Consider the following 21,806-nt stretch of genomic DNA (forward strand, 5'->3'; position numbering starts at 1 on the left):
CGTACAGGAGATTGAAGAATATCGTAAAGAAAAACCACTTTCGAAGTATAAGATATTTTCAGAGGCGACGGAAAGAACTAAGCGTAAATGTATCTAAATCTAAGACGTTGGGACGACTTTGCAAATTGAGTTTAAAATCACATATGCCTAAAACGAAGCCGCTTATGACTTCCAAACAAAAGGCAGCTACAGTGCGATGGTGTGAGCAAAGACTGTTGTGAAGCCAAGAGGATCGGAAAAAGGTACTTTTTAGCGATTAAAGTATTTTTGTGTGACCCATGGTCATCAAGGGATACGTATTTTGCGTCAACATTCGATAAAGAATGCATGAAACGTTCACTGAAATATGCAACCTCTGTAATGGTATGGGCTTGTATGAACTGCAGAGGGTCCAAGTAGGCTGTGTATTGTGTACGAAAGAGTCAATTGCAAAGTGTTCCGCGAAATTCTTGAGCACTTTATGTTACGGCATCGGAAGATTCATGTGATAGCGATTTCTTTTTTATAATGAAGATTAGAAAAAAGATTTAGCTTCTTTTTGTGAATTATGAAGAAGCGTCCTCAAGATGTTGCCCTAAGTGATAAAAATGAACTTGTTTCTAGTCTGCAGACCATATGGGCATGGCCTGATAAAAAAAGACTATGAACCGCTAGTAAATAATATGCCCAACCGTTTACAAACAGTCATAAGCTATGGGTTTTGCAACAAAATACTAATTATCATGTTTCCTATTGAATACAATTTTTTGTGCATTTATTTTCGCATTATTCTAATATTTTGAACCGCGATAATTATTGTAATTTTGAGAATGTTTTCAAATAACAGTTTCTTATCATTTGTATTACATTTTATGCTTTTACATGGTTATATTATGTACGAAGTACGTAGATTTACGTGATGTTACGTTATATTGGGTAATAATTATTTTCTATGCAATAAATTAGAACTGCAAATCATTCAATACATTTTCGTAGATTATCTAATGTTTTGATTAGGAAGAGTAGTATTTAAAACATGAATGTTGAAAGTTTTTAAATGAACGTTTTTATTTATGCATTTAGCATTTTTTATGCATTTTTATGCATTTAGCCCCTCGATTTTTAGTTTTCATGAAACTAAAGTAATCATCTATTTTTCGTTAGTCATTAAGGCACTTAATTAACTTAAGCCACTCCACTAGTCTTTTTTTTTTCTTTCTATCGATTTCCGAAAAGGTGGAGATCCGATCCGGATAAATAATCCTAAGGTTAAATGAGAATCTAATAGAAACTAAGATTCTTTTTAGACTTTTGCCCTTAGGAAGAATATCAGCTTTTACGAAGTCAACATCTAGTTTCATATATTTGTTTCTATCTACCCACACGGTTTAATTCTTCATTTCCTCCTCAAAAATATCTCAGTGAAGAAATATTCGATAAAGCCGATTAAGGAGGCTTATTTGGTCTCACGGATTTCTTCATTCCCTTGTTTGTTCGAGCATTTGCCACGAGATAAAAGACTGGTTAAATATAAAAATAATGTACAGGAACAAAAAACCAAATGGTGATTTATTAAACGCAGTATTATAGTTGTAAATTGTGCGGAATTTTAGGAATTAATTTACTGATTTCTTTTCATTATAATAAAAATATTTCGTTCATTTCATTTGAATATATCACAGACAAATCATAAGAACAAAATATTGGACTATTATTGCCGAATAATGTAAGTTTAGAGGAGACTTTCGTGTTACTTATATCACAGATCTCTGTTTGTGTGCACTTGAGGTCAATGAACCCACTACTTCTTTTTCTTTTTGAATTGCTCTCTGCCATATGGTCTATTTGTTGTGTGTACATATATCGAGAGGTAAACATTGGACACCATTATAGCACACAAACACTGCAAATGGCAGAAAACTATATAAAGCAAATGAAAAAAAGCATATTTGGAGTTTGTGTTAAATTTTGTTTAGCTAGAGGATTTCAATAAGAGAACTATTTGTCATATGGCGAACTTCGAGACGGTCCATGCATTTTGATTCTTTTTTTCCTTTCTGGTTTTACTGATACGGAGTTATGCATTTTTAAAGAGACGTGTCCTCGAGTCTCTGGCATTAGTTTTTTTTTCATTTCTCCATAGTATGCAGAACATACGGATTCGAACCATCCTGTTAGTGGGTTGAATTCAAATCACATTGATTTCGTGGAAAAGGCTATTAGACCGTAACGTTAATTAGATTTTTTTCATAATTTAACATGCAGGTTTTATTTCTGTTGATTAGCAAGAAAAGTAAGTTGATTGTTGCTGATCAACAGTGTTGATTAGTAACAATCAATGTTGTTCTTGCTTTTATTCTGTTGTTGAAATAAATTATTCTACTGAATAATTTATTTCACACTAAACCGAGGTACTTGGAATTATTCGAGATAAAATTTAAATACAAATTAGTAGTTTGCTTCTCCATTAACATTAATAAAGATAAATTTCTTTGTTATGCTATTAGCGTTGATCGAAGAATAAAATTGCTTGCAACGTTGGTCTAAAAACGTTTTTAGCCTCAGATGGCAAGAATATTTATTATTGGTCACAGGTTTTAAGGGTGTTTTTAAATAATAATTAACATCGTTAATCTTATTTGTAATTTTTTTTATACCTTAATACTGAGAATTTTTCCTCTGGATATTTTCCTTATCTTTACTTAGAAGAAATGATAAATTCAGAGTACACTTTTGTTAAAATCGTTTTACGATTATGCAAACGAATATAGACTTCGACAAAACGGCTTTTTCCCCTTTTGCTCCGTTTTGACGATTAAAAATAGATAAGGATATAAACCATGCTCCATAAACATCTTATAAGTCATTAAGTGCACAAACGTACCTTGAGTCAGGCGGAGAGGGTCGAGTCCAGACAATTTGACCTTTCCGGCTGTATACTAAAGCATGAAGCCATTCAAAAGTTGATGGTAAAGTTTTACTAACTAGCAATTTATTTGCAATTCCACCTAATAAGGGATTATTATTCCATTCTATCCCAACGTAAAAAAGGTTGTTTAATAACAGTGGAGGAGGATGAAATTCATCGCCCGATGTTAGACGGAACATTGTCAACTTGAGAGCGAAAATGAAGATCAATGTTTGGTCTCTCCGAGAAAAGGGTTTTCAGATTATTTAATCCTCAGCCTATTAATTTCTACTTATGTGAAATGTATACGCTATTATTGGGTGTTATTCACCAAAAAGAACCATTTAAAACTAATTAAATTGAAAACTGGGCTAATTTAAGCTTTAGGGTTAACGCAGAGGAAACTAAAGATATTGTGTGGCAGCGAGTAATCTATTTTTCAGAGTCAGTAAATTTGTGTAAATAGCATTGTAGGAACTATCAATTAGTGCGACATATAATCTGGAATTTCATGTTTCCTAAACTGGAATAAATATTTCCACGCTGAATATGCCAAATAACTTCTGAAAATTGAATTTGAATAGTAAACGCGATTTTTAAAAAATTTTTTTTTTAATCTTAATATTCACGCAGCGTGTCATTTAGAACCTGTTAAGACAATATTGTAGATGGTGGAATATGCTGACTATTGCCTCTGAGCAGCTGCTTATGAATAATACTGCTATGATTACGAAACTGAAGTACGTATCAGAGTAATTAACAGTCCAGTCTTTAGCTTAAGGAGAATGATGAAAAAAAAATTAGGGTTCCGTTTGGTAATTTGCTTAATGAACATCTTCGATAAGCAACGTTTTAGAATTTCATTTACGGAGTGGGAAGGAAAGGGGTTTGTTTATTGTGCAAGTACCTTTTCTGCGCTGATTTCTCTGTAGCAATCAACTTGCAGCTTTCATCTTTCTAACTCCTTTGCTAAATCTCTCCACGTTAAAGTCAATTTCCCCAAGAAACCAAATGGCCTTATTAAAGAGATAAATGTCTCTACCATGTTTTACTGTAAAACCTTTGGGTGACATTCTTCATGTTATGCCTGTTTTTTTTTTTTTTTTTTTCTTGTGAATTTTTCCGTGATTCTACCTTTATCTGGTCTTAATTTTCGGGGGTTTCTCAAATCACTTCCACAAACTGCTTTATATCTTCATTATGAGCCCAATTCTTCCCGCAAATGAATCCTTTAAAAATGAATCCTCTAAATATATGAACATGTAATTCTAGCGTCTTCTTACAAACACCATTCATACACTGCTGTCACCTCACTTCATTCTGCATTAACATTATTTGTGCTATTCAAGACATATTTCCAAAAGTGACGTTCTCACCTTCAGTAGCAGCAATAATCTGAGATACGGTATTTCTTAAATGTCTTAAAAGCAGCACAAACTCAGTGGTCCATAAGTTCTCGGCCTAACAATGAAAAAACGAATTTATAATTTCAAAATTATTTTTATTTTTCAACATAATCTCCCTTAAGCCTAATGCATTTATTCCAGCGACATTATCCCGTTGCTGTAGTGGTTCTCAGTAAAATCTGCACAATACCCCTCTACAGCTGCAATCACCTCACCAGCGAGGGAACCAAAGAACCAGAGAGGGAATCAGAGAGGGAACCAAATCTTGGGAATAAGGTGGATGTTCCAACAATTCATAGTGCAGATCCCATAATTTTCCAATTGCCGAAACACCTTTGTGTGTAGGTGCATTGTCCTTATGAAAGATGATTTATTTTTCCTCTGCAAAACTGGCTGTCTTATTTGGAGCTGAACAACCGGCTTCTGTTCACTGTTGACTGCTGTTCGGATTCTGTGATGGTGAATGTAAGTCTCATCCATAGTAATAAATCGACGCACAACAAAATCAGTTTCATTCTTGTTAAAACGCTCCAAGCACTGTTCAGAGAATTTCATGCGAGTGCGTTTTTGATCTGCTGTGAGCTAGCGTGGTACCCATCTTCCGCAAAGCTTTTTCATCTGCAATTCTTTAAGCAAAATATATTCTACACATTCTTTTGAAATGCCTATGGTCTCACCAGTTTCATGTTTGATCAATGATTTCTGGTGTTACATTTTTTGGGCGTCCTTCACCTGGATCATCTTCAAGGCTGGTATTGCATGACCGGCGAGTCCAAAGTGGTACGGCCACGTTTGAACTCGGAAGGAAATTTCTTAATTGTCGAAAACGAAGGCGAAGAGCGCCCATAAATGTTTATGAACTTAGACTTTCTTTTGGCGTTAAACCTTCTTTTACAAAGAATTTTATAACCACACGACACTCAATTTTATCCATTTCAAGGGATACAAACACACTTTTGCTTTAGACAGTTGTATAAAACATACTACTTGATAGAATGACTTGCAATTTTACAAGGATGCTTACGACAGACGTACCAACTTAGAAAAATAAAATCGTGCCGATAGTTGTGAGATCTATCGTCGAGAACTTTTCAGACCACCTTCGTAAGTAGGGTGCATTCGGTGAAGGCGCTTTGACTTGCGTGACTTGTGATTTCCTGGAAAATATCACCATAACATTCGTCACATTTCCCAGAAAAAGACAGCGGAGTTCAGCTCACTTATTATTTGCTGAAGCGTAGATTTTAGAGTATTATATTAAGAATCCCCCGCTAAAAAAGCATTATACTAACAGATACTTAACAATACAGATCGTAACCTGTAATGGCATACCACGTTTCAGTATTTCCAAGTAAGTCGAATTTCTCATTTTCTAAAACGCATTTTGCAATTGAAATTTAGTTGACTGTTAACTAACATATTTCTCACACACACAGATACTCTGCATACAATGGAATCCGGTGTAACGCGTATGTTTCTCTTCCCAAGTAAGTTAAGTCCATGATGTAACTTATTTTTTTGTTTATCCAAGAAACGAAAATATATAAACAGTCTTCATTTAAGCTTTGCATTTATTATTATATCATTACAGCCAGCGTGGTTGGACGAGTGGTTAGCGTATCCTCTATCCATCCAAACGGCTGCGGGTTGGAATCCCGCCGTGGGCATGGATGTTTATGATATTCTGCGAAAATACTAGTGGTGGTAGTCGGCAGTGGATGGCGTTGGTGTAGATGATGAAGGTAGTTGCGGTTGATGGAGATGGAGAGTTATAGAGTAAGTGCCCTCCCTCGATGAGTCTTTGGACTCCCATGTTTGCAGTTATCATTGGAGGAAGAAACCCAGACTACCATTACATCCATTAAATATGCTAATTTCGTTTGGAAAGCCCTTACGAATAATACTGCCAAGGGAATAGAACCGAAGCCTTTCCAGTCGAACAGTTTCATTGCTATCGACTGGAGTTACGGAAACTTCAAAAACTCCATACTCCGGTAATTAGCGATATTTTTAGTGAAAGAGATTATTATCGATGTCAAACTTTGAATATTCTCAATGACTAAAGGACTCGAGTTCATTAGTCCATCTGCGCATGCGTCAAAAATAGCAGTCACATCAATTTAAGTTTTCCTTACGGCACTATAACCTAGCTCATCAGCTATGTCTTACTGGATGCCGTTACACTGACAAGTGTGGTTGAACAAACCATTTCGGTTAATGGATCCTCAACCATATATTTTTCATCCGTAGAAGTTTCTAGTTGCTGCTTGAACATGGCTTTAAAGATTTCTGCCAACGAACACGAGCCAGAAAATTACAGGAAACATCTGATTAGTAGTTCGGAAGTAAAAGAGGCTTAAAGCGCCAAGAGAAATATGGAGTCAATGAAGGGTTTAATCACCGGGTATTACCGGTGATTAAACAGGTCGTTATGCGGAGTTCGAGAATAGCACGACGTAATTGACCCCGCTTCCAATTTAGCTAATCATTTATGTTGTGAACATTTCACAAACAGTAAACAGCAAGCAGAGAAACACTTCGCGTGAGTAATTGTTACACAACAATTGACATAAGAGGCAGCAGGAAGCGTGCTCTGTTGTAACAATGGACATACACAAGGTAATCATAAATTCTTTGGGCTATTTTTGGTTGATAACCTGAGCTGGTTTATTTCGATTATAGTGACACGTCCTTAAGTTGACGATTAACGGAAGATGCAGAAGAGCATAACTATTATCAGTTCTCCGAGCAGCCAAAGATCAATTTCCTCTTTGTATCCTATACTCGCCTGAGAACCGTAATCAACATTACTATTCCTAGTTTGTGTTGCGTACAAGCGTTATCGATATTAAATATATTACTTAATAATTGCTACGTTATAAATAAAAAAAAGTAAGAAAATTGTTCGCTGTCACTGGACAAAGTACTCAAGGAAAGAGAACTCCATTGCGTCATTGGTGCAGTGAAAATGATATTTAGGTCCTTTTATGAACAACTATTTATTTTCTGATGTAAAAAATAAAAAATAAAATAAATAAGAACAAATTTCACAATTTTTCCTGAAAATTTTGAATGTTAATTTCTCTCAAAATTCGTTCAAATCAACTTCCATGGCGAGGATAGAGGACAGAAATGCCTATTTTCTTTTTTACTGATGAATAAATTTTGATATTTATCGAATCGGAAAAATCTGAATTTAAGTAGGAAAAATAAGATTTCATTTTTGTTTATTTTTTTCATTGAATGATTTAGAAATTATTTATATTATTATTTTAAATTGAATAATTTTAAATCTCTAGACCAGGAGTCGGCAACCGGCGGCCCGCGGGCCGCATGCGGCCCAAACATGCATTTTTGGAGGCCCATAAAAGGTTGACCATACTTAAACGGCAATGTAGCCCGTAAAATTTTATCATAAAGAAAATACTTTATGAACATTTCAAGAAGACGTTATCTACTAAAAATATTTTTTAATTTACGTGAAGAAATAGATATTTTCATGACGGAACACGAAAATACTGTTCTACAACTATCGGGTAAAAATGGATTATGTCTCTTTCATTTATGGTAGACATTACAACTACCTTAATGAAACTTAATTTGAACCTGTAGAGCCAAGGTAAATTGCAATCAGAACTGTTTTCTGACATGAAAGCTTTTGAAGGCAAACTATGTCTGCCGAAGAAATATATGATCGAAGAAAATCTACATGTTTAATGTTGCAAATCGTCTACAGTTGGATGGCAAACACAAAAGGAAACTTTTGTTGATATTATTGAAGATTTACAAACGAAATTTTCAATAAGATTTGTGGATATTGAACTCTTTCAATGTCGACTTTGATGACCTATCAAACCGACTACTGATGGAAGTTTTGGAATTGCAACACAATGAAATATTCAATTACGCATTTTCGTTAGAAAATATCCAAAAATTTATCGATGCTTACCAAAAAATTTGAAGGATTAATTAGTTTCGCAAAGAAGATGATTGTCGCATTTGGAAGCACATATATTTGCGAACAAGCATTTTCTGCCATGAGTTTTAGAAAAAATAAATTTTCTTTTCGACTGACTGATGAACATTTGCGTGCTTCAATTCGAATTTACACCTCAGGTTATAAAGTGGATCTAGATAATTTGGCTAAGGGAAAACAATCACAAAAGTCACATTAAGCAGGGAGACATACATATTGTGATGCATAAAACTGTATTACTTTGTTTCTACGTGATAATTTTTCATTAAGTTTCATTTTCATGCTTGTTTCATATTTCGTACTTTAAATATTTCTGTTTTTTTTTAAGATTGATATAATAAAAATTGATACATTGAGTATTTTTTTCACTCACTATTTTCTATTAATTAAACGCTGACCTGCTCTAGACTATTAACTCCATCGTGATAAAATTGCAAGATTTCATTCAAAAGCGGCTAACTCACCTATAGTCCAAAGAGACTAAATAAGGGTTCCTCCCGTTAGTGAATCGAACCCAGGTCTTTCCGACGAAAGAGCTTCGTCTATACTGGTTATAGTTTATTTTCTTAAAAGGATCTATGTACATTCGGAGAAAGAACTATTTGCAAATATATATACATTTTGTACATAGAATGTTTATTCTAAGACATTTCGTTTTTTACGTTTACTATCTGTTTATAAGCAGGATATTTTACAATTATTATTTATTTATTTATTTATTTTAAACAACAGGATAACATGTTATGCTATATCTTTCTACTATCCTTTTACATTGGTTGAGCTGTTATTTTTGGTAGTATATATTAGATTCCATACTGGTTTAATACTATATTATAAAGATATCTTAACATACTATCCTTTTACATTGGTTGAGCTGTTATTTTTGGTAGTATATATTAGATTCCATACTGGTTTAATACTATATTATAAAGATATCTTAACACACAGATCTCTATTTACATGTATACAATGATTTTGTACATATACACACATATTTCGATACTATATCGTGGTTAAAAGTTTGGATCAGTATCATATTAATAGCTTATCTTAAGTGCGTAATATACAATTGATATAGAGTTCTTGTGTCTGTATATATTAGTAGATAAACATACATTTTGGTAGTATATCTTAAGCTACATACATATTCGTTTAATAAATGCTGTTATTTTTGGTAATATATAACAGATTCCACACTGGTTTAACACTATGTTGTTAACGTATCCTTACAGATAAATCTTTATTTACATATATACAATGGTTTTGTCTATATATACAAGTTGTTGTACGTATATTATGATACTATATCCTAGTTTACATTTTGGATTAGCATCATATTATTAACTCAGCTTAAGTGCATTACTTAAAAAAACACACATACATGCTTGTGTCTGTATATACAAGTAAATCTATACATATTGTTAGTTGTATAGCTTTAGCTGCATGAATATTTGTTTCATACAATATCATTGATTTATCTTAAGGGATAGGTGTATTTACATATTTACAATGTTTGTTTACATATATACAGTTAGATATACATGTACATCATATCATTCTTACGCTCTTATATATATATATATACATACACATGTACCTATGTATTCTTACTTTTTAGCTTTGAATCTTGTTATTATTATTTCCTCTCAATGTGGTGGATGGGCTCGATTTGACATTTTGCGGTGGGTCTTTATTTCTTGAATTAATATGTTTTGATCCACATCTTCCGATGCGAGACCTGTTTCTCGCCATTGGTTTCTTGTTATCTTTTTTCTGTTTATGGATCCGTAATGATTTCTTTTAAATGTGTGATCAGCTTTGTAATTATATGCGGAGCTGCTTCTCTGCCGTAAACTTTATCACATCTACAGGTCCAGATAGCATGCATCGCTGTTATGATGGCAATTGCCACAATAATGTTTATGTGTCCTTCGTTTAGCCAAAAGAGGGTGTGTTCTGTGATAGGTTCTTTGTGTTGTATAAAAGTCTGTACTGTGTTCCATATTTGAGAGGTGTAGGGCAGTAGAGCATTATGTGGTAAAGTGTTTCTGGTTGGGGGCAAAAGATACATTTGGCTGGGCCGTGCAGTGGAATACGTTTCCCTATGCACCATATTTTTGTAGGTAAGCGGGCGGTGGTGTACTTTGTAAAAGAAAGTTTTTAATTAGAGGTGTATGGGTAATGTGAATACCTTTTTAAGTACATCGGCTTGTTTTAAGTGTCCTCTTTCAATCTCACGGTGCTGTGTTGGTGGTATTACAGATCGCGTGAGATTGATTTGTGCTTTTGGGTTTCATGTTTACGAAGTCATTTATTATGTGATTGTTAATAAATCTGTACCCTTCCGTAATCTCATAGAACATCTTTGGTGTTTTGCCATGCGATTGCGAAGGAAACAGATTATTTTGTTTGCTATTATTCTTTGTGTATAGTATATGTGCTCCATGCTTTTTTCTCGGAGTAAGCTCTCTCTATGAGCTTTGCTCTTGCACTTAGAATGTTTAGGTGTACATTGATCAGACCAAGTCCTCCGGCTTCTACGTCATGGAAAATTGTTCTTATTCTTATGGGTTCATATTTTGAATCCCAGATATATTTCGCACACTGTGTATTTTCTCCACATCTATCCCATTATAATTGATATTATCTACCAGATACCATACTTTCGATAGTAGGTACTGGTTGCAAATTTTTGCCTTCGTTTAACTGAAAGTTGTCTGTTTTTCATTTGTGAAATTTTTTTGTTATTTTTTTTATGGGTTAGTTCCCACTGAGCGTTGTGTTGTTGTTGGTTTCCTAAGGTGATCCCTAAAAGTGGGAGGTATTCATTAATTTTTATTTCATTCGACAAGATTAGCTTATTTACCCACTTGCCTACGAACATCGCATGACATTTATGTAGGTTTAGTTTTAGTCCAGAAGCTTTTTCAAAAGTGTGGAATATGTTACAAGCCAGCGCGAAAGACTTGGCTGTTGTTAATGTTACGTCATCGGCATAGGCGAGCACTTTTGTTTTTCCTTCACCGCCTATGTGAGTACCCGCTATGCCAGGATATTCTGAAATCACATGTATCACCGATTCTAAGGCAAGAGCAAATAGGAACATAGATGAGCTGTCTCCATGTCTAACCGAACAGTCAATTTGTACAGATGCAGACAGTTTCTTGTTGATTACGAGGCCTGACTGTGCTGTGTTATATATGTTAGATATTATGTTTCGGAATTTCTTCCCCAAACCTGTAGCTTTGAGGACTTATTTTTGAGGACTTTAAGGATTAGCTTTCCGACCTGCAAGGTTTGCGAAATAAGATTTTTTTAAAACTTCCAATCCCGTCTAGTTCCGCACGCCTAGATGGAACTGGAAACCAAGATAAAACTTAAAAAGCTGAAAAGTCAGTCCCTCTTGAGCCGATAAAATAACTATATTTCTGCTACAAAATATTTTGTAGCTAACATACAAACATATTTCAAGTGCCTTCATACCTGCCTGCCTGAAAATTCCCTTCAAAGTCTGTTTATTTGTTGTCATTTACCAAACTGTCAACGTATTCTCTGGTGCAGTCCATTCCTTAGATTCAAGCATATTAATCACCAGAATAACTTGAACACACGCTTCATGCAACAACTGTGTGCATCGAAAACTTTTCGTTAATTAGAATCTGTAGACATTTGTAAGACACAAATGTCACTATTGCAATTAATTATAATTGCACCACAGAGGAGAGAATGCTTTATAATTAAAGGACGAAATGGAAGAAGTAAAGAAGCAAAATCGCCACCAGATTAATACATCGCTTTTCATAATAAAATCAATAATAATAACCAATTTAAAACAAAGCTAGAAATATTTTCAAAATATCAGTCACTTCAGAAAATCATTCAGATTACAGTTAAGTAAAGGTGGCGAAACATTAAAAGCAAGTTGATATAATATTAGCTATACGGAAAACACCATTTTAATTAATATTCTTTGAACAGGTTATTTATTCTAAATTTGTTAGCATTTCTAGACGTTTATCTAGATTGGTTTACTTACGTAGGACCACATGGCTTGATTTATAATAAATAAGGTTTGACTTTATAAAATATTTATTTACTTATTTATTTATTTGAGGCATATAATGAGTATTTCAATACTCTGATCACGGTAATGAAGAACTGCATGTAGCATAAAAGCACATCGTAAATGAACGGCTGACAGCATAAAAAATGCACCATTATTTAAAGAAAGATAACAGACAATTAAGAATGTTGGAAGCAGGATTATAAGGAAGGATTAAAGAGGATCTCAGTACACTTAACTCTTAATTAAAGAGTCCGTTGTGTTCTATAAACTTTGGCGTGTTCATAGACTGAAATATTGCATGTTTCCCTTCAAAAGAAATTTATTAAAGTTTAAGTATATTTTCATTAGAACGCATTAAAATAACCACTCAATGCATTCTGAGATGCATTGAGTGGTTATTTTATTTGTTCATAGTTGTGTACAATGGGATCGCCATATACGAAATGGCTAGTGCGAGAAGACTGTTGTCCACAATTTCCAAGTAATGGTGACTTCTACGGCCTGGTGGCCAGAGCATTAAGAGTGTTCTGAGGTACCTGACCAGCGTGACACGCTTTGATTAAGTGCAGTTTTGTCAAAATCAGAAGTTTCCCAAATTTTGTTAAAATTATTACCATGGTAATGTTTTCTCTGCGATAGCAGGCATCTCCTGTTGATACGTCGTTAAGAAATTTTAATGATAGGGCATCTTTTCACGAACATAAATATTACCTGCTTTCTTTCTATCTCGTTCATCAAAATTTTATTATTTTCTGAGTCCATCGTCGGATCAATTAAAAGAAAAAAAGTAGAAAAGTTTCATGTGTACACACGAAGTCTATTGCTGTTATTGCTTTATCGATCTTCTATGTATTGTATGGGTCCTTTTCGTCAAAAAGTTGCTCTTATTATTAAGTAAAAACGCACTTCATAAACATCGTGAAATGTTGCAGAGGGCTAAGCTTTCTTAATATAAGCTAATAGCTTGAAGATTATAACTAATTACGATGGAGTGTTTTTTCTTACGCCTTTCAAAAATTGCATTTTTGTTGTTAAAAGTAAATCAAAAAGGATTCTTTTATTCTGAGAATCTCCTTAATAATATAGATTGTAAAGAAACATTTTCTTCGCAGATTTTCCGTGAACATATCGATAAGATTATCATTGCTAGAGTACACTACTATATATACATATGTCTTAAAGTGGATGAAAATTAATTTAAGCAGCCTTATTTAAATACTTTTCCTTCTCACCGTATTTTAATGTACTATAAGGTATCAAATTTCGGTGCAGTTATTTTTTTTAATTAAATATATTGTAAGTGCATTATAATTTGAATGCATTATAAGTAGGTAACAAAAAGGCAGATGACATCAAATAAGTTTTATGAAATTGGGAAAAGAAAAAAAAAGTCCATAGCAACAAAGAAACTAATTTGCATAAAAAGAACAGGCTGATCTCCTTATGAGACATTTCTTGCTTAATAATTAATATTGATAGCATTCAAAGTCAGTTGTATATTATGCGAAGCCCAGCCTTTAATTTCTAAAAATTAAATTTCTAAATATTGGAAAACGTAGAAATAAATATCATTAAAATACATCTGCTGCCATCCCAATCTAGAAAATCCAGTTGATACTGATACGTTCAGCTTTGAAGTGCAGTAAAGAATACATTAAATTATTAAATGTTGGTAGAATACCAGAAATGGGGGAAAGGAACATACGACACAATATTTCAGTTTAACAGTCAGCTAGTTGTTTTCATAAAATAGTTTTTATATTAAATAACATAGTTAAATATGCTCTAACATATGAAAACAAAATGTTTAAAAAAAAGGCATAGTTGTTGGTTGGTATTTGGGATGGTAAGAAAACATTAGTTCTAAAAATAACAGAAGATCGTAAGTTATTTAATGCCCACACATCAAGATGAGTAAACAGTAATTTCATTTTGCAAAGTAAACAATATATATACACACACTATTCATCCAAGCTTGATTTGCTTCCTCAGGCTTAAGTGAAAGGCTGGTTATATTCCACTAATTCGAGCCCTACACAAGGGTCTATTGGTTGTGGAAATACCTTTGAATAGGAATGCTGTGCTGAACAAAGCGGCCTTTTGCAGCTTCCCGTTTTTTAATTCATCTAACTGGAGTGCTTCTAGATATTTTATTCAATGTTTTTGAGGATGGCGCCTAAAGCACCTATTATGGGAACAACTTTCGTTTTCTTTTGCTAAATTCGTTCAACTTTGATTTGCAACTCACGATACTCTGTAACCTTTTCAGTTTGTTTGTCGTCAATTCGACTATCTCCTGCTACTGATATTTCGATAAATTGAGCACCCTTTTTTTCACTTTTTTCAACCACTGTTATATTGTGTGTAATACATTCCAAGCGTTTGTCAGTCTGGATTTTGAAATCTCAGAGTATTTTAGCTTTTTCATTCTCAATCACTTTGTGGTCAACTTATGTTTCCAATAGTCTTTCGAGACTTTAAAATCCGCACTTTTTTTACATAGCCAGTGAATTATCTTAGCTTATCTGTTTATCCTATGTTTAAGATAAAACAAAACTTATGTTTATGTGTTGGTTATTTGGGCACTTTTGCGTTCACTTCTCATTTTTCATTTCTTTCTTATTTCACTAATGTTCTTCAAAGTTCCTCTCTCGCTACGCCTTCCAGCTTTTATTCAAGCTAGCAGAAATAGAACACATCATCCAGAAAGTTTTCTGATATTGGATTTGATAAAAGAGCGACAAATAAGTAATGATGAGCATTTTCACTGTTTTTGCAAACTTATCTTTGCAAGCTGATGGGATATTTCCAGATCCATCACGTAATATTGGATTCTTGTGGAAGCTGTCAAAAGGGCGAACAAGAAGAAAATAAAATAAAATCACTTACTGACAAGCGGTTATCAGTAATACGAAGCTACAAGTTGAAGAATCTTTAAGTGGAAAGTTTGACCTCGGAGGAATCGATGCTGAAATTTTAAAAACGAAACTGCAACCATTCTCTGGGAATATCCGCCATTAGATAGTTAGAGCTTATCTTGAGTAAATGCATAGATTTTATTGAGAAAGTACGTCAGTTTTGTGAAATTCTTATTTGATTATAGCTATTTGGGGTACACCATTCTTTCAAGTGCATTGTTAAGAAAGGTTGCGTGTGATGTGTGTGTGTGTGTCTTCTAATCGATATAATGCGCCTTCTCCAGCAGAAATGCTAAAGGCGTTGCTGGAAGAATCTTTCACAAAAAGGAAGGTATTATTATTCTTGGAATCCTAAAGAAAAGATCAAGTTTTATACAAAAAACAAAAAAAGAAGACCAAGGTTCAATAATGCACATTTACCTCCTCATCTCTCTGTAATTATCTTCGAAGAAAAGTGTGTACGTATATAAACAATTATCAACAAGTTTCGACTTAAATGTTCAGTTAATATAAAAATTAGTAGCCGAATTGCAAAAAAAAAAGAAAAAAAATCGAAGTTCACAATCTATGTCAGTGATCCATTTTTTCTATTTCTTTTCCAATTTGTTAAATGATTTATCCACTACGAATGAAACTAGTAACGAGCACTCAATAAAAGAAATATCCCGAGTTAAAGTGTCCGGAACAGATTTTTTCTCTTATTATTTCAATTGTGCACAAAAAGTGTAATTATTGAAGAAACCATTTCCTAAAGCATTTGGCATTATAGAAGATCGTAGACTACCAAAAGATAACTTCATAACACAATAAAATGGAATTATTATGAAATTATCTTTCGCGTATGTCTAGATTTTTAATATTATTCTACAGGGTGTTCGATAAGTATTGAAAAACATATGTAGAAATAATTAACAATGTCAATCCTGATATGCTCCGTCGAATATAGAGAATTGTTTCCAGACTTATTGGACAACCTGTAGAAATCGTAAATAAAATATTTGTTTTAAATTTTCCAATACAATTATTCTTAAAACAACAACAAAACTGTATTCTTTCGACTTGCAAATAATCCCAGCCTTCACAGAGTTTTCTCAATATCTCGAAATCAGTCATTTATATGGATACATTCCTAGAAACGATTTGTCACGATGCATCGTATTGCATAATGCCTAAGAAACAAATTAATTGGTAACCGACCGTTTTTTTTTAAACGAAGAAAACAATATTTGAATGAAAAATTAAACCATTAGATTTAAAATCCATCCATTTTGTACTGTTTATGAATTTAAACATTGAGACTTCAATTAGCTATTAATTATTGGGGTATCATTTAAAATAATTATATTATAATCTATCCTAATATTAGGCAACATATTCTAATATCCATTAGGATATGTTGGTGGTAGTTGGTATGATGGCAGTTGCAGTTTTTTGTAGTTGGTGGATTGAATGGTAAAGACAGAGATGTTAAGTAGGTGCCTTCCCTAGATGAGTCTTTGGACTCCCTGAAGGTGTCACGTAATAATAATAATAATAATTTTTTTATTTTTTTTTATTAAAAATAAATTTTATATTCTATATATAAGGATTATACACTATTAGAATAATAATTTTATATTTAATTTCTACACAGTTGTCAATTAGCACTTTCTGCCTAGTTACACTGGTCATTAATTAACCAGCATTAAATTACACACACACACACACACACACACACACACACACACACACACACACACACACACACACACACACACACACACACACACACACACACACACACACACACAATATTCTGAACATTTACTGTGAAAAAAAAAACTTATTGGAATGCTTCTTCCACTGTAATGATGTATACAGTTCTAAAAATGATTCTTAAATTATGAAGATAATACAATTATTTAGATCATTTAACAAGACTGCAAAACATCAGTGTTAAAATAAAACACTAACGTAATTTTGCAAGTTTAAAATTAAACTTCATTCACAAAGGTTTAGATAAATATTTTCATTCTAATTACTATAAGTCCTAAAAATGATGAAAGTACACATTTTTAATAACTTACTTAAAGAAGTTAGTTAACAACAAGTAATGTTTGAAAAATGTGTGAGAGTAAAAAATAAGTAAAAATAATTACAAAAGCCTGTTTTTAACATCTATCCATTTCTCATAATATGTCTATTTCAAATTCTCATCAAGTTAATTTAAAATAATAATAATAATAATAATAATAATAATAATAAAAAAGAACAGCACGGTGAGAAGTCTTAAAATAATTAAAGAGTACCATCTTTTTCAGACAAATTGTAGATTCAACTGCACAAACATTACACTCGAACGCAAACAAACAATCTCTGGAGTCTGATTGGCAGTCTAAAAAGCATTGATTCAGGTAAAGAAGCATATCGTGAAGTCATCTGCAAAGCTTGAAAAGATAAGAACACCACGATGGACACCAAAAGTTAAAGAATCGTAATCACCGCAAGAGAGATAGAGAAAGCACTAATTAAGTTTCTAGGAAGTAAGTTGGCAGATGCCCTAAAGTAGTATGTAGAAAAATTTAAGAGAGCTCAGCTATGTGCAAAAGCAGCTAAAAAGTCATGGGTAAGAATAAAGAAGTTAAATGTAAGGAAGGCAGAAAAATCTGAATGCTATTGAAAACGTTCGGACATGGAGCAAAGATTATTGCAAAAGGAAACAAAGATGATAAAGGTATGAAAACTGATAAGGATATCCTACATGCATATGTCTGGAGTAATTATTTTTGAGAGGTGTTAAATGAAACAAGCAGTGACAGAACCATACTAGAAAATTTTCAAGACGAATGCAAACAATAGAATAGCAATACTTCTGGCAGAAAAAATCCGTAAAAATTTAAAATATGGAAAAGCAACTGAAATAGATGACAATCGACCATAAATGTTCAAATACTGGAAGTTTGAAAGTTTTGCTGTGGCTATACTGCATAATTCGGAGGGTTTGGTCAGAAGGATGAATTTCAGATCATAGGAGAAGAACTCTCATAGTAGACATCTATAATTTGAATTTGAATCTAAAATGAGAATTTGAACAATTACACTACTAAGTGTCTAGATGAGATTTATACTTGAAAGGCGGCTTAGAAGAATTGTGGAAGAGAAGATTGGAGATGAAAGAACTTGGTTCAAACCAAAGAGAATGCATATAACAAAGATCTGTAAGTTTCGTAGCTCTAGGAAAAGCATACAAGGCACATAGAAAAAATCTTTTCAAAAGACTACAATTATATAAAATAAACGACCATTATACACAGCAATATATAGGTTATATTCAAGTTGTCAAACAGGATTTACCTTATTCATCATTTTCTATTCATCTATTCATCCTGATTTTCTAATCTATTCATCCTGGTTGTCTCAGTTCAGTTGCCCTTTTTCAGGGAAATACGAAATTCATCTTCCCTAAGACCTTCACATTATGTCCTCTGACACGACGTCATTTCACAAAATATCCGAATTTGTGGGATTGCACAAATATTTACAGAATAACAGCATGTAACTTGCGTGGTTCTTATAGCCTAGTCTCCAGAAAACGGATTTTCCATCAAGCCAAACTATAAGAATACACGCAATTTACAAATATATTATTATTTTGCACTTTGCATGGCCTCAGTTGCTTTATCCACAACTCAAAATAGTGCTACATTTGCAATGAGTTAGGTTTCAACAGTAAATTGAATTTTTAACTCAAAATTTGATTTAAAACAGTTGATCCAAAGCTGCTTTTCAAGTATCATGAAGATTATCACGTAATATAAAAATCTTTCGTCGGAAGATTAAACCTAAGTGATATTTAAACAAAATCAGTACTATTTACATTTTAAATTGACTTCGAGCTGAATGCAAAGGCAGTATGTGCTAAGTAATCAATGTGGTCACCACATTGATTATTACTTTGGAAAAAAATTGATTACTTATTAAAAAAAAGTTATTTCTTTCAGGAAGTCAACAGAATTGATGACTTAGTTGGAGGAACAAACAAAAAAAACAACCTAATGCGCCCAGTTTAAGAAGATAAAAATAAATGATAGGAAAATAAGAGTAAGCAAAATTTAATTGGAAAGACTGGGCACTTACAAAATACTTGAGCTGTGAATGAGATTCATTTTTTGTGAAGGGTGGTTTGTTTCATCTTAGAAGATATCATTAAATATTAGGCTTTCTTTTCCTTACTCTCTATCAATAATTATTTTATTGCTAGTGACGAACAGCAAGTATGCGCATCATCTCTGGTGGTTTGCCTTATTGCACCTTTTTCAAAGTCTGCATACAACGTTTTTTTTTTTTTTTAAATATGATAAAATCAAATGTATTATCGTTTCATTGGTCTTGTTTATTATTCTTTTACCACCTTAGGAAAATTTCATACTTTTATGTAGAACGCACCATTTAATTGCGGATACTCATGAGGACATGAAGATTTTATTATTTACGTTGACATCACGTTTCAGTACGAAAGGACCTCATTTGAATTTACACTTTCTTTGACTAGTTCGTATGTTTTCCTACTATTCACTTAATTTTCCATCTGCCGTTAGAAGGCATAAAAATTTATAAACAAAATTCCAGTAGATCAATAGTACTAATGACTTTGTCCTGTTATATCTGCAAGCGATACGTGCTTCAGCTAATCCCTCTATTTCTTTACAGCAATAATTACAACGCATACAAAATCCTTTCCATTGTTCATGATTACATTTGGCCTGGCGTACGTATTGAAGAGCGTTTCTGCTCCATTACCCGAAGTTATTTAAGGATCATGAGAAAAACCAGAAACCATTGCGGCAACATAATAATGAAGATTAACATCACCCGACTCGCTGATTTTGCACTGTGCTATGACTTCGTGTAATGTCAGACTATACCAGTTAGTCTTCATTAGTTACTTTCCTTTACAGGACTTCGAATGATGCAGTCTCTTGTTTACTAGGAGAGAAAAAAGGATAAGAAAAATAAATGATTTGGAGAAGGAGATACTGAAATCAATGCTTTCGGTGACTTTGGATTTCTGTGACTTCCGAAAGTAAGATGTGATGCTAAATAAAAATGAACTAAGGAGATAGAATGCGATTTAGACGATTTTGAAAAATTTAAATTAAAAAAATTAAATTATTTAAACAATTCACTTCCATGAGTTAACTGATATAAAGTTAAAATTATCACCATTACAAATAAAGACCAAAAGGCAAATGGATTATGTCCGTTAACTGTTGATGTGTTCACAGTTGGTTTGTCTATTATAAAAAAGCAAAAAGCAACTAAAATTAAAATTACTTTACGTTTTTCAGTAAAACTTTCTAGCAAATAAGTCAGCAGACATTCTAAAAGAATACAGAGAAAAATGTAAGAGCTTAGCCGTGCATAAAAGTAGCTAAACAAAAGTCATGGGAATATGTTGTAAGAATGTGGAAAATAAATACCAGGAATGTGTCAAAATGTTGTGGAGATTGCTTACAAAGATTAGAAGAAAAAGAGTACTGTAAAAGGAATTAAAGATAATAAAATTGACATGAAAACTGAATAAAGGGAATTCTAGATATCTCGAGTAATTACTTTGAAAAACTGCTAAACGAATCAAGCAGTGACACGAACCAACTGGAAAATTGTCAAGAGGAATGCAAAGAGGAAGAGAAGTACATGTCAATACGTGAGGTAGAAAAAGCTGTTAAAACGTGAAATCTGCAAAGGCAGCTGGAGTAGATGTTATTCGACCAGAAATGCTTATGTATGGAGGTATAAAAGTTTTTCTGTGGCTACATTGCATGATTCAGTGCACCCAGTCAGAATGTCAAATTCCAAGTAGAGCTCCAATCATTTGGAATTTGGCATTTTTTAATAGATGGGTAGTATATGATATTATCCATCTATAAAAAAATTACAGAGAATTACAGAGGAATTTCTTTATTAAGTGTTCCAGGTAAGATTTGCAAAGAGGTTGAGAAAGATTGCTGAAGAGAAACTTGTCGAAGAAGCTGGGTTCAGGCCAAATAGAGGTTGTCAAGATCAGAAGTTCACTTTAAGACAAATAGTTGCGAAATCGAGGGAATATGACAAGGATCTGTACTTAATTTTCCTAGATCTGGAAAAGGCATACGACAAGGTGTCCAGAGAAAAGCTTTTCAAAATACTTCAGTTATATGTGGGGTGAATGGAACATTATACAGAGCAATACATAGTCTATATTTAAGCCTATAATTGAAGGAAATACAGGAGAATGGTTTAATGTAAAATCAAGGGTAAGACAAGGATGTACAATATCTCCACCTCTTATTCATCATCTATATGGATCACATTATGAAAGAAAGTGACATTAGGCCTGATATTAGAATTGGTGATGATGTTAAACGTAACTATTTGTTTATGTGGATGATGTTGCACTTCTAAGCACATTTAGTGCAAATCTCCAGGATTATCTAACTAAATTGAATGACAGCTGTAACACATGCTGCATGAAAATCAGCAATATGAAAATAGGCAGGAACATAGAAAACTTTAGTTGCTTTCTGGATGGAGA

The sequence above is a fragment of the Typopeltis vanoorti genome, chromosome 22 (genome assembly GCF_054136105.1).
Source record: "Typopeltis vanoorti isolate ZY-2024b chromosome 22, IOZ_Tvanoo_1.0, whole genome shotgun sequence".
Lineage (NCBI taxonomy): Eukaryota > Metazoa > Arthropoda > Arachnida > Uropygi > Thelyphonidae > Typopeltis > Typopeltis vanoorti.